We start from the raw sequence: 14,338 nt of genomic DNA on the forward strand, positions 1-14,338 counted from the left end.
CAGGTTATTGATGGAGAGACAGAACCGCCTGCTCCACGTGCAGTTAAACCCACGAACCCCAACACCCAGGTTATTGATGGAGAGACAGAACCGCCTGCTCCACGTGCAGTTAAACCCACGAACCCCAACACCCAGGTTATTGATGGAGAGACAGAACCGCCTGCTCCACGTGCAGTTAAACCCACAAACCCCAACACCCAGGTTATTGATGGAGAGACAGAACCGCCTGCTCCACGTGCAGTTAAACCCACGAACCCCAACACCCAGGTTATTGATGGAGACAGAACCGCCTGCTCCACGTGCAGTTAAACCCACGAACCCCAACACCCAGGTTATTGATGGAGAGACTGAACCGACTGACAGTAGAGGTATGGTGATGCAGGAGATGCTAGTCTCTCTGAGTTGAGGCCATGTAATCTACATCTGTCTGCCCTCCTCTCTGACTCTCTCTCTCTCACACACACACACACACACACACACACACACACACACACACACACACACACACACACACACACACACACACACACACACACACACACACACACACACACACACACACACACACACACACACACATATATACACATAAACACACACACACACACACACACACACACACACACACACACACACACATATATACCGGTACACTCACACCAGTACACACACACATTCACTCCCTCAAACAGCATAGTATACACTCTGCATCTACACACACCTACCAGGTACACACACACACATTGAATCCCACAACACATCATTAGATGCTCAGTGGTGTGGCTGTAAACAGTGTTATATCAGTGGTGTGTTTGAATGTGGCTGTAAACAGTGTTATGTTCAACGTCCATTCTCCTCACTTGAGAGCAAGAAATCAAAGGGATCGCAGTTGATCTGACGTCAGGGAAAAGTATTTTTTTTTCAATGGAGCGGCTCGTCTGTGACGCACAAGTGTTTGTGGAGGAATCCTATGGAGAATCATCTTTTTTTGAGAATCAGATAAAAGCACAAGCCCGATCATTTGATCAGGAATCGCTGCAGTTCTTTGTGTAAATCCAGGAATGCACATAAATGCGATCAGCACCACAATGAGTGATATCCTGTGTTCGTGGTGCACGACCCTAAAGGATTTCTCAGTACTGTTGTTGCCCTAAAGCTACCGTGTCATTCGGTTCTGTGTCATTTGGTGTTCTTTTTTTTTCATCGGTACGTTCTTGATCAATGGAAGTCATTTATCAGAGAGTGAGAAAACAGTGAGGACAAAAAAAAACCGACTAGATAGTGGACCACTCCAGAATTGTTTGTGCGCTTTGAGTATTTTTACAGGGACAGTGCACATTAATCAACGTTTCAGTAAAAAAGGGCGGTTTTAGCCAGTCCCTGAGTTTGCATTGTACAGCTCAGGGGATACTGATGAAACTTTGACCAACAACTGCCACAGATACTAACAACCCTTTACAGGCAACGAACCCAGCAAGGCCACCAGACACAGCAACCAGAAACCAGCCACCAGACACCAGAAACGTCACTGAGCCACGATGTCATTAACATTTCTTTATTTTGCTTTCCAGAAGGTTGTCGGATCGCTTCTGAAGAATGATGAGCTCCAAACAGGAAGAAACTCTGAGGTTTGTCCAGTATGTTGAAGATAGTGGACTAAGAGACTACAACGGGCTGGTCTCCCAGAACCTGGATGTTGAAGATAGTGGACTAGGAACCTACAACGGGCTGGTCTCCCAGAACCTGGATGTTGAACATAGTGGACTAGGAACCTACAACGGGCTGGTCTCCCAGAACCTGGATGTTGAAGATAGTGGACTAGGAACCTACAACGGGCTGGTCTCTCAGAACCTGGACCACGGCAGGAATGAGAGGAACAGGATTTACCTACAGGAGAAAAAGGACAAGAAGAGAATACAGGAAGAAGCCATAAAAAGGTAGGAGTCTTAAAATGCGTTCATACACCTACAGGACACTTTGAGAAATGATCTTTGAGAAATGATCCACACATACAGACTGGTCATGCTTGTCTATAGATGTGAGATGTTGCACACCCAAACCTCAACACACCCACACCCACACCTCAACACACCCACACCTCAACACACCCACACCCACACCTCAACACACCCACACCTCAACACACCCACACCTCAACACACCCACACCCACACCTCAACAAACCCACACCCACACCTCAACACACACCCACACCTCAACACACCCACACCCACACCTCAACACACACCCACACCTCAACACACCCACACCTCAACACCTCAACACACCCACACCTAAACACACACCCACACCTCAACACACCTACACCTCAACACACACCACACCTCAACACACCCACACCTCAACACACACCCACACCTCCAGACACCCACACCCACACCTCAACACACACCCACACCTCAACACACCCACACCTCAACACACCCACACCTCAACACACCCACACCCACACCTCAACACACACCCACACCTCAACACACACACACCTCGACACACCCACACCTCAACACACCCACACCTCAACACACACCCACACCTCAACACACCCACACCTCAACACACACCACACCTCAACACACCCACACCTCAACACACACCCACACCTCAACACACCCACACCCACACCTCAACACACACCCACACCTCAACACACCCACACCTCAACACACCCACACCTCAACACACACCCACACCTCAACACACCCACACCTCAACACACACCCACACCTCAACACACCCACACCTCAACACACCCACACCTCAACACACACCCACACCTCAACACACCCACACCTCAACACACACCCACACCTCAACTACCCACACCTCAACACACCCACACCTCAGCACACACCCACACCTCAACACACCCACACCTCAACACACCCACACCTCAACACACCCACACCTCAACACACACCCACACCTCAACTACCCACACCTCAACACACCCACACCTCAACACACACCCACACCTCAACACACACCCACACCTCAACACACCCACACCTCAACACACACACACCTCAACACACCCACACCTCAACACACCCACACACCTCGACACACCCACATCTCAACATACCCACACCTCAACACACCCACACCTCAACACACCCACACCTCAACACACCCACACACCTCGACACACCCACACCTCAACACACCCACACCTCAACACACCCACACCTCAACACACCCACACCTCAACACACACACACCTCGACACACCCACATCTCAACACACCCACACCTCAACACACCCACACCTCAACACACCCACACCTCAACACACCCACACCTCAACACACACACACCTCGACACACCCACACCTCAACACACACACACCTCAACACACCCACACCTCAACACCCACACACCTCGACACACCCACACCTCAACACACCCACATCTCAACACACCCACACCTCAACACACCCACACCTCAACACACCCACACCTCAACACACCCACACCTCGACACACACACACCTCGACACACCCACACCTCAACACACACACACCTCAACACACCCACACCTCAACACCCACACACCTCGACACACCCACACCTCAACACACCCACATCTCAACACACCCACACCTCAACACACCCACACCTCAACACACCCACACCTCAACACCCACACACCTCGACACACCCACACCTCAACACACCCACACCTCAACACACACACACCTCGACACACCCACATCTCAACACACCCACACCTCAACACACACCCACACCTCAACACACACCCACACCTCAACACACACCCACACCTCAACACACCCACACCTCAACACACCCACACCTCAACACACCCACACCTCGACACACCCACACCTCAACACACACACACCTCGACACACCCGCACCTCAACACACACCCACACCTAAACACACCCACACCTCAACACACACACACCTCGACACACCCACATCTCAACACACCCACACCTCAACACACCCACACCTCAACACACCCACATCTCAACACACCCACACCTCAACACACCCACACCTCAACACACCCACACCTCAACACACCCACATCTCAACACACCCACACCTCAACACACCCACATCTCAACACACCCACACCTCAACACACACCCACACCTCAACACACACACACCTCAACACACCCACACCTCAACACACCCACACCTCAACACACCCACACCTCAACACACCCACACCTCGACACACCCACATCTCAACACACCCACACCTCAACACACCCACACCTCGACACACCCACATCTCAACACACCCACACCTCAACACACCCACACCTCAACACACACCCACACCTCAACACACACCCACACCTCAACACACACACACCTCAACACACCCACACCTCAACACACCCACACCTCAACACACCCACACCTCAACACACACACACCTCAACACACCCACACCTCGACACACCCACATCTCAACACACCCACACCTCAACACACACACACCTCGACACACCCACATCTCAACACACCCACACCTCAACACACCCACACCTCAACACACCCACACCTCAACACACACCCACACCTCAACACACACCCACACCTCAACACACCCACACTTCAACACCTCAACACACCCACACCTCAACACACCCACACCTCAACACACACATACCTCGACACACCCACATCTCAACACACCCACACCTCAACACACCCACACCTCAACACACCCACACCTCAACACACCCGCACCTCAACACACACCCACACCTAAACACACCCACACCTCAACACACCCACACCTCAACACACACCCACATCTCAACACACCCACACCTCAACACACCCACACCTCAACACACCCACATCTCAACACACCCACATCTCAACACACCCACACCTCAACACACCCACATCTCAACACACCCACACCTCAACACACCCACACCTCAACACACCCACATCTCAACACACTCACACTTCGACACACCCACACCTCGACACACCCACATCTCAACACACCCACACCTCAACACACCCACACCTCAACACACAGCATGCTTGTCCAGTTATACCTAGATCCACTAATACATTGCATCCCTGTGAAGTCACAGGTTTAAGTTGTTGCACTGTTGCCATGGCAGCCATGGATGTTTTACAATGCCATGTAACCAAAGTCTTCAGATTTCCCCTCATTCTGATTTGAAGCGATGTCTTGGCTGCGTCGGTCAAATGTCATTACCTGACTTGTTGAGTCGTCACACATACTGCAGAGAGGAAAGAGTCCGTGTAATGTATGTGTTTCTTGTGTGTGTGTGTGTGTGTGGGTGTGTGTGTTAACGGGGTTGTGTGTGTGTGTGTGTGTGTGTGTGTGTGTGTGTGTGTGTGTGTGTGTGTGTGTGTGTGTGTGTTAATGGGTTGTGTTTGTGTGTGTGTGTGTGTGTGTGTGTGTTAATGGGTTGTGTTTGTGTGTGTGTGTTAATGGGTTGTGTGTGTGTGTGTTTGTTAACGGGTTGTGTGTGTGTGTGTGTGTGTGTGTGTGTGTGTGTGTGTGTGTGTGTGTCTCTTTGACTATGGCATATTGCCATATATTTTGGGGTGCCAGTGGGTTGGCGTAGGCCTCTCTAGGGAGTAGAGTTAATTTGTCACTTCCTGACTTATTTAGGACTTGTCCTTGGCTAGAGCTTGTCCCTGCCTGCTCTACTTCTGATTTGGAGAGTAGTGTTAGGGTAGTCTGGTCTACCTCTGATACGGAGAGTAGTGTTAGGGTAGCCTGGTCTACTTCTGATTTGGAGAGTAGTGTTAGGGTAGCCTGGTCTACCTCTGATACGGAGAGTAGTGTTAGGGTAGTCTGGTCTACTTCTGATTTGGAGAGTAGTGTTAGGGTAGCCTGGTCTACCTCTGATACGGAGAGTAGTGTTAAGGTAGTCTGGTCTACTTCTGATTTGGAGAGTAGTGTTAGGGTAGCCTGGTCTACTTCTGATTTGGAGAGTAGTGTCAGGGTAGCCTGGTCGCAGGTCTGTTTGTGTCATATAGCCATAGGACCATAGGACTTGGCAATATAGCACAAACAGATGACAGTGGCCACAGGAGCACAAACAGATCTGGGACCAGGCTAGAATTAGGGGGATTGTGATCATAAAATCGATGAATGAGCCCACGTTCACTATTGGATATAAATACACTAAGTGTGTGGTTTGTGTATAGTTGTTTTTAACATAGGACCTATCAACAGAACTATAGGCAAGGTTACACTGTCAGGCCCTGGCCATAGAGAGGCTTTTTATTCTCTATTTTGGTTTGGCTAGGGTGTGACTAGGGTGGGCGTTCTATATTCGTTTTTCTATGTTTTTCTATTTCTTTGTTTTTGGCCGGGTGTGGTTCTCAATCAGGGTCAGCTGCCTGTCCTTGTCTCTGATTGAGAACCATACTTAGGCAGCCTGTTTTCCCGTTGTGGGTAAAAGAAAGCTCAGCGAATAGCAAGCGGGTGCACAACGTGGGCATCTGAAAGCTCAGCGAATAGCAAGCGGGTGCACAACGTGGGCATCTGAAAGCTCAGCGAATAGCAAGCGGGCGCACAACGTGGGCATCTGAAAGCTCAGCGAATAGCAAGCGGGTGCACAACGTGGGCATCTGAAAGCTCAGCGAATAGCAAGCGGGTGCACAACGTGGGCATCTGAAAGCTCAGCGAATAGCAAGCGGGCGCACAACGTGGGCATCTGAAAGCTCAGCGAATAGCAAGCGGGCGCACCATGTGGGCATCTGAAAGCTCAGCGAATAGCAAGCGGGCGCACCATGTGGGCATCTGAAAGCTCAGCGAATAGCAAGCGGGCGCACAACGTGGGCATCTGAAAGCTCAGCGAATAGCAAGCGGGCGCACAACGTGGGCATCTGAAAGCTCAGCGAATAGCAAGCAGGCGCACCATGTGGGCATCTGAAAGCTCAGCGAATAGCAAGCGGGCGCACCATGTGGGCATCTGAAAGCTCAGCGAATAGCAAGCGGGCGCACAACGTGGGCAGTACGTGGAGACCGCGAGCCTTGGTTGTGTGTCAACAAGAAGGCGCTGTGGCGTCGAAGTGTGTGGTTCGCCAGTGATAGATCATAGCAGACTCAGTGGATATAGAGCTGGTGGGGTCTGCTTGTGTGTGTCTGTGTGTGCTTTCTAATGCTACATGCTGACAGTGGAAGGAGAGTTCCTCGACAGATTCCCTTTGTACATGTTGCCAAAGTCTCTGCCACATCTGAGAGATACGTTTTCAAAGCTGGAACAGTCATCGCTTATCTTAAACCTCGTAGGGTATTGATTGCTTTCACCGGAGAGCTGTACTACAAAGCAGGATCAATGAGTTCGCCAGCTGGCTTTGATAAATAACCACAAATAACCATTGATTTTCTGGTTCATTAAGAAAACTAAACTTAGAGACTGTTTAGGCACGTTTCGCTGGCTAACTCATTGAACCTGCTTTGTGGTATACCCCACTGGTAAGCTCTGCAAATGTTGTTGAGATTGTTGAGTGTATGCAATTGAGCCTTAAAGCTTATGGTCATTTAGTCACTTGTTCTGATAGTAAAGCTGACTCCAACTGCAGTTGACTGCTAATATTGTAGAGGGGTGTCAGCGGTGTCCTTTTTTCTAGTCGTTATCTGTATACTCACAACACTGTTTATACGAGTACGTGTCTATGAGCAAATTCGAATTGAGCAAGTCCACGTTTTCAAGCGCAAAATCCTTCAGTCATATGATGAAACGTTTTTTTTGTGTGTGTTTGTTATGGAGTGTAGAACAAACTCGTATAACTTTTCACTCAAAACACATGGCAAAAGTTAACACACCAAAAAGCGACTCTGTCATCCTAACTCTGTGTCGATTCCATGGGAGGTGAAAGGGATATCTTGTGTCCCGATATTTCTCTAGCCGTCTCTCGGCTGTTGTCAATGTAAAATATTAATGCACAGTAGCTAGAGGAAGAATATGAAATGATAGCTTGATTTTTCACGAGGCCTATTAGTCAATGAGACAACCCATTTTTACAGTAGCTGACGGAGGGAGAGAGAGAATGGGAGAGGCAGAAATAGAGGAGAGGGAGGGAGAGAGAGAATGGGAGAGGCAGAAATAGAGGAGAGGGAGGGAGAGAGAGAATGGGAGAGGCAGAAATAGAGGAGAGGGAGGGAGAGAGAGAATGGGAGAGGCAGAAATAGAGGGAGGGAGAGAGAGAATGGGAGAGGCAGAAATAGAGGAGAGGGAGGGAGAGGGAGAGAAGGTTTGGTGAAAATAGAGAGAGAACAGGAGAGACCCGAAAGAGAGGAGGGGGAGAGAAAGGGGGGTAAAGATAGAGAGCGAATGGGAGAGACAGAAAGATAGGAGAGGGAGGGGCAGAGAAAGGGGGGTAAAGATAGAGAGTGAATGGGAGAGACAGAAAGATAGGAGAGGGAGGGGCAGAGAAAGGGGGGTAAAGATAGAGAGCGAATGGGAGAGACAGAAAGATAGGAGAGGGAGGGGCAGAGAAAGGGGGGTAAAGATAGAGAGCGAATGGGAGAGACAGAAAGATAGGAGAGGGAGGGGCAGAGAAAAAAAAACCTGTTAGATGGAGATTAAGTGTGAATTGCTTGCTAGCAGGAGATGTGTTCTGCCTGGTGACAGCTGGAACAGCCACAGGCCAATCAGATCACCACATCGGGTTTGAGTGAGGAGGTTCTTCCTGCGTGTATTGCCATCCCATTGGTGTTTTCCTTGTATCTGAAGGAGTACTTATTCACACACACACAGGGATATACACACAGGGTTGTAGCTGGGCAGTTCTGGTTCTGGGTCAACACTTGAGTCTCTCTTTGAACGCACAATACAACACCAACAAACAAAATAACTGGGTTTGCGTGTGTGTGTGTGTGTGTGTGTGTGTGTGTGTGTGTGTGTGTGTGTGTGTGTGTGTGTGTGTGTGTGTGAGGAAAACGTCTGTGCATATCACTGTGTTTGTTGTCTCTCACACACACACACACACACACACACACACACACACACACACACACACACACACACACACACACACACACACACACACACACACACACACACACACACACAAACCCAGTTCTATCACTTGTTGGTGTCGTGTTGTGCGTTCCATGTCCCACAGAGACTCAAGTACCCTATTTTACACAAAACCAGAACTGCCCAATGACAACCCTCCATCCAACTGTTCCAAGTGCACCTGTGATCTGTGGTCCAGCCAATCACTGGTAAATATCCTATATATAACTCCACCAGTGAAACACCTGACACGCACTACTGTGTTAATATTCACGAGTGTTTTCCTGCAGACAGCTGTGTGGTAGAAGCAGAGTTTTAATTCTTATGACCTATGAATGGTATTATAACCTTATTGTTACCATTTCTACAGAGTACATGAATTAAGTACCACCCTGTTAATGTAAAGCCACATTTCCATATTTCCTGGACGTTTTTTTTTCAAATTCTCATGATATTACGTAGGTTCATGTTATTACATAGGTTCATGTTATTATGTAGGTTCATGTTATTACAAAGGTTCATGATATTATGTAGGTTCATGTTATTATGTAGGTTCATGTTATTATGTAGGTTCATGTTATTATGTAGGTTCATGTTATTATGTAGGTTCATGTTATTACATAGGTTCATGTTATTATGTAGGTTCATGTTATTATGTAGGTTCATGTTATTACATAGGTTCATGTTATTATGTAGGTTCATGTTATTACAAAGGTTCATGATATTATGTAGGTTCATGTTATTATGTAGGTTCATGTTATTACAAAGGTTCACGATATTATGTAGGTTCATGTTATTATGTAGGTTCATGTTATTATGTAGGTTCATGTTATTACAAAGGTTCATGTTATTACAAAGGTTCATGTTATTACAAAGGTTCATGATATTACAAAGGTTCATGTTATTACAAAGGTTCATGTTATTATGTAGGTTCATGTTATTATGTAGGTTCATGTTATTATGTAGGTTCATGTTATTACAAAGGTTCATGTTATTACAAAGGTTCATGATATTACAAAGGTTCATGTTATTACAAAGGTTCATGTTATTATGTAGGTTCATGTTATTACAAAGGTTCATGTTATTACAAAGGTTCATGTTATTACGTAGGTTCATGTTATTACGTAGGTTCATGTTATTATGTAGGTTCATGTTATTATGTAGGTTCATGTTATTATGTAGGTTCATGTTATTATGTAGGTTCATGTTATTATGTAGGTTCATGTTATTATGTAGGTTCATGTTATTATGTAGGTTCATGTTATTATGTAGGTTCATGTTATTACAAAGGTTCATGTTATTACATAGGTTCATGTTATTATGTAGGTTCATGTTATTACAAAGGTTCATGTTATTGTGTAGGTTCATGTTATTACAAAGGTTCATGTTATTACGTAGGTTCATGTTATTACGTAGGTTCATGTTATTATGTAGGTTTTAAACTTGCAGCATGGTAAAACAACAATCTGTACATATTGGTTATTGTTTTAAACCTGCAGCATGGGAAAACAACAATCTGTACATATTGGTTATTGTTTTATCATGCAGCGTGGTAAAACAACAATCTGTACATATTGGTTATTGTTTTATTATGCAGCGTGGTAAAACAACAATCTGTACATATTGGTTATTGTTTTAAACCTGCAGCGTGGTAAAACAACAATCTGTACATATTGGTTATTGTTTTATTATGCAGCGTGGTAAAACAACAATCTGTACATATTGGTTATTGTTTTAAACCTGCAGCGTGGTAAAACAACAATCTGTACATATTGGTTATTGTTTTATTATGCAGCGTGGTAAAACAACAATCTGTACATATTGGTTATTGTTTTAAACCTGCAGCATGGGAAAACAACAATCGGTACATATTGGTTATTGTTTTATCATGCAGCGTGGTAAAACAACAATCTGTACATATTGGTTATTGTTTTATTATGCAGCGTGGTAAAACAACAATCTGTACATATTGGTTATTGTTTTAAACCTGCAGCGTGGTAAAACAACAATCTGTACATATTGGTTATTGTTTTATTATGCAGCGTGGTAAAACAACAATCTGTACATATTAGTTATTGTTTTATCATGCAGTGTGGTAAAACAACAATCTGTACATATTGGTTCTTGTTTTATCGTGCAGCATGGTAAAACAACAATCTGTACATATTGGTTATTGTTTTAGTTGCAGAGCTGAGGAGCATCGTGCAGCATGGTAAAACAACAATCTGTACATATTGGTTATTGTTTTAGTTGCAGAGCTGAGGAGCGTCGTGCAGCATGGTAAAACAATCTGTACATATTGGTTATTGTTTTATCGTGCAGCATGGTAAAACAACAATCTGTACATATTGGACTCTTCGTGCGATGATGTCAGAGGGGAAAACACTGTGTTTGTTGTTTGCACTAACTTGTTGTTGTAATATTTCTAACAGACGTGGCTGTTTCACCATGAAGGATTCCAGCTTTAGAAAACTTAAAACATCACCAATACATCAGTATTGGTGTCGTGTTGTGCGTTCCATGTCCCACAGAGACTCAAGTACCCTATTTTACACAAAACCAGAACTGCCCAATGACAACCCTCCATCCAACTGTTCCAAGTGCACCTGTGATCTGTGGTCCAGCCAATCACTGGTAAATATCCTATATATAACTCCACCAGTGAAACACCTGACACGCACTACTGTGTTAATATTCACGAGTGTTTTCCTGCAGACAGCTGTGTGGTAGAAGCAGAGTTTTAATTCTTATGACCTATGAATGGTATTATAACCTTATTGTTACCATTTCTACAGAGTACATGAATTAAGTACCACCCTGTTAATGTAAAGCCACATTTCCATATTTCCTGGACGTTTTTTTTTCAAATTCTCATGATATTACGTAGGTTCATGTTATTACATAGGTTCATGTTATTATGTAGGTTCATGTTATTACAAAGGTTCATGATATTATGTAGGTTCATGTTATTATGTAGGTTCATGTTATTATGTAGGTTCATGTTATTATGTAGGTTCATGTTATTATGTAGGTTCATGTTATTACATAGGTTCATGTTATTATGTAGGTTCATGTTATTACAAAGGTTCATGATATTATGTAGGTTCATGTTATTATGTAGGTTCATGTTATTACAAAGGTTCACGATATTATGTAGGTTCATGTTATTATGTAGGTTCATGTTATTATGTAGGTTCATGTTATTACAAAGGTTCATGTTATTACAAAGGTTCATGTTATTACAAAGGTTCATGATATTACAAAGGTTCATGTTATTACAAAGGTTCATGTTATTATGTAGGTTCATGTTATTATGTAGGTTCATGTTATTATGTAGGTTCATGTTATTACAAAGGTTCATGTTATTACAAAGGTTCATGTTATTACAAAGCTTCATGATATTACAAAGGTTCATGTTATTACAAAGGTTCATGTTATTATGTAGGTTCATGTTATTACAAAGGTTCATGTTATTACAAAGGTTCATGTTATTACGTAGGTTCATGTTATTACAAAGGTTCATGTTATTACAAAGGTTCATGTTATTACGTAGGTTCATGTTATTACGTAGGTTCATGTTATTACGTAGGTTCATGTTATTATGTAGGTTCATGTTATTATGTAGGTTCATGTTATTATGTAGGTTCATGTTATTACAAAGGTTCATGTTATTACATAGGTTCATGTTATTATGTAGGTTCATGTTATTTCAAAGGTTCATGTTATTACAAAGGTTCGTGTTATTACGAAGGTTCATGTTATTATGTAGGTTCATGTTATTATGTAGGTTCATGTTATTATGTAGGTTCATGTTATTACGTAGGTTCATGTTATTATGTAGGTTCATGTTATTACGTAGGTTCATGATATTACAAAGGTTCATGTTATTACGTAGGTTCACAATATTATGTAGGTTCATGTTATTATGTAGGTTCATGTTATTATGTAGGTTCACGTTATTGCGTAGGTTCACGTTATTACAAAGGTTCATGTTATTACAAAGGTTCATGATATTATGTAGGTTCATGTTATTATGTAGGTTCATGTTATTATGTAGGTTCATGTTATTATGTAGGTTCATGTTATTACAAAGGTTCATGTTATTACGTAGGTTCATGTTATTATGTAGATTCATGTTATTACAAAGGTTCATGTTATTACAAAGGTTCACGTTATTATGAGGTTCATGTTATTGCATAGGTTATATAATTCTGCAGACTTGATTAATTAAAGTGCAAAATCTACGTGACGTGATTTACTACATGGAGAAAACAACTCCTGCTTTTCAGAGACCAGGTTTAGTGTGTTTTATGATTTAAAAAAGAACAATATAAAAGTTTGCAAAGAGAGTGTTTTGAAAATGTCCACTGTCTGGGCTACATAACATCAGCTAGTGCAAAGCTCCTCTGGGCACCAGGCTTAAACTGTGTTACACACGGAGAGCCGTGTGATTTTTCTTTCTCTTCCTGATCTTGAAAAAATGTGAGGTCAATGCCACATCTATCATGGCTATGACTGGTAGTCATACACTCCACTGTAGTGATTGATGCCCTGAGGTCTTGGAATCATCAGGTGATAGGTTTGATAGCTGGATGACAGTAGCCGTTATATGTCAGCACTCAAGGGAGGTCTGCGGGTTAAGGACTACAGATGGAAGAGTTTGAGACTTGGGAGTTGTAGTCTCCTGAGTATGTTTTGGGCGTGCACGTGTGCGTTTGTTATGTGGAGCAGTCCGGAGGCTGGTTTTGTGTCTGGTGTCCGTGGATACCCAGTTGCTAGGCAAAGTTAAGCCCCTGACCAGTGACCCCCCCCAACCCCCAACCCCCAGCTCAGCAGCTGGCTCAGAGTCAGTGGGAGTCAGCAATGTCTCACACACACACACTCAAACACCCACTGCAAACCCACACCACGCCCAAACACCCACTGCAAACCCACACCACACCCAAACACCCACTGCAAACCCACACCACGCCCAAACACCCACTGCAAACCCACACCACACCCAAACACCCACTGCAAACCCACACCATGCCCAAACACCCACTGCAAACCCACACCACACCCAAACACCCACTGCAAACCCACACCACGCCCAAACACCCACTGCAAACCCACACCACACCCAAACACCCCCGCACACCCACACCACACCCAAACACCCCCGCACACCCACACCACACCCAAACACCCCCGCACACCCACAACCGCCCATCCAAGCACTTGTGAGTACAAATCGTCACTTAAATGTCACAACTACTTTTTTATTTGGACTTAAAGCATTGATTTATTGTAAGTCATTACTGGA

The 14,338-nt window shown here is 44.7% G+C and overlaps 1 pseudogene; it reads left to right on the top strand.

Annotated features, from left to right (window-relative positions):
- The first annotated feature begins 1,596 nt into the window (after positions 1-1,596).
- Positions 1,597-14,338, top strand: part of LOC135558395 (serine/arginine repetitive matrix protein 2-like) — a 33,524-nt pseudogene continuing 20,782 nt past the window's right edge.

The sequence above is a fragment of the Oncorhynchus masou genome, chromosome 17 (genome assembly GCF_036934945.1).
Source record: "Oncorhynchus masou masou isolate Uvic2021 chromosome 17, UVic_Omas_1.1, whole genome shotgun sequence".
NCBI classification, from domain to species: domain Eukaryota; kingdom Metazoa; phylum Chordata; class Actinopteri; order Salmoniformes; family Salmonidae; genus Oncorhynchus; species Oncorhynchus masou.